Raw genomic sequence first — 950 nt, 5'->3', positions numbered from 1 at the left:
TTCTTGTTTTGAGTTTTCTTCACTGGACTCTTGAACAGTTTAAAAGATTCAAAGTTCCCCAAACTCACCTCTGTGACATCATCATACTGTGTTTCCACAGGAACATCTGAAAAAAGCACAAAGGTGAGTTTAAACTGTTACAGGTGAAAGGTCAGGTGCAACTGGTCCCTGCGAATACATCCTGATGTCTTGAAATGTTCATCTGTTCACAAAGACAGTGAGCAGCAGCATTTCGGACAGTCATCAAGAGGACAAACCACATATGTGCCAGAAAAGCTTGAAAATGAAAACACTTCAAGAATCCTGGTTGTTTAAATGCTTGAAGTTGCTGCTGGTGCTGCCAGTGTGGGATTATTCAATTCTATAACTTAACCTGAATTCAGTTTGGACCTTCAACAAGTAACTGTCAGACTCAGGGTCCCTGACAGTTATGAGCAGTTATGGACGTGTACTTTTGGTGTTGCTGTCTCTCGTCTTCCTGGTTTCTGGGTTTGTGTGTGTGTGTGTGTGTGGGGGGGGGTGGCACTGGCCACACCTTAGGACCTCACACACCTGCTGCTGATCAGGCTCGTCGGGGGAGCTACTTGAGAGAATGATGGAGCTCCCACCGGTGCAGGATTGTTGCATGAGACTCCACGTTAGTGTTGTTAGTGTCAAGTCCAGCGAGTGCATGCCTGCAGTATTTTAGTCTCCTGACAGCTGCTTCTAATGCTTCCTGCAGGAAGAGCGTGGAAAGCCAGAGAGCAGCGAGCACGGGGAGTGCAGACACATGGGGGTGGAGAGCACGAGGCACGGACTTATTGAGGAGGAAGACACAACATGGGAGTCAGGGGAATCCACGGGATTATTTATGTGAATATGTCATGGTCCTGGGCCATGTTGGCCCAGTATTCTTAGTTTTCTTGTATGTTTGTATTTTGTTCCCTATTTAGGCCATGTTTCCTGAGTTG

General features: G+C 46.7%; 1 long non-coding RNA gene across 1 annotated transcript in view; it reads right to left on the bottom strand.

Moving 5' to 3' along the window:
* The window catches only part of LOC102200013 (uncharacterized), a 2716-nt gene extending 2236 nt beyond the window's left edge, over positions 1-480 (bottom strand). Inside the window, exons 1-2 of the long non-coding RNA XR_312514.1 lie at positions 374-480; positions 69-106 (exon numbers count right to left, since the gene is read on the bottom strand). This is a non-coding gene — a long non-coding RNA (uncharacterized LOC102200013). The remainder of the gene's footprint in view (positions 1-68; positions 107-373) is intronic.
* Between the last annotated feature and the right edge of the window lie 470 nt (positions 481-950).

The sequence above is a fragment of the Pundamilia nyererei genome, unplaced genomic scaffold (assembly GCF_000239375.1).
Source record: "Pundamilia nyererei isolate P.nyererei 1_Seehausen unplaced genomic scaffold, PunNye1.0 scaffold01251, whole genome shotgun sequence".
In the NCBI taxonomy this organism is placed as follows: Eukaryota; Metazoa; Chordata; class Actinopteri; order Cichliformes; family Cichlidae; genus Pundamilia; species Pundamilia nyererei.
Note: the sequence above shows the minus strand (reverse complement) of the source record. Positions and strands in the feature narration are given on the sequence as shown.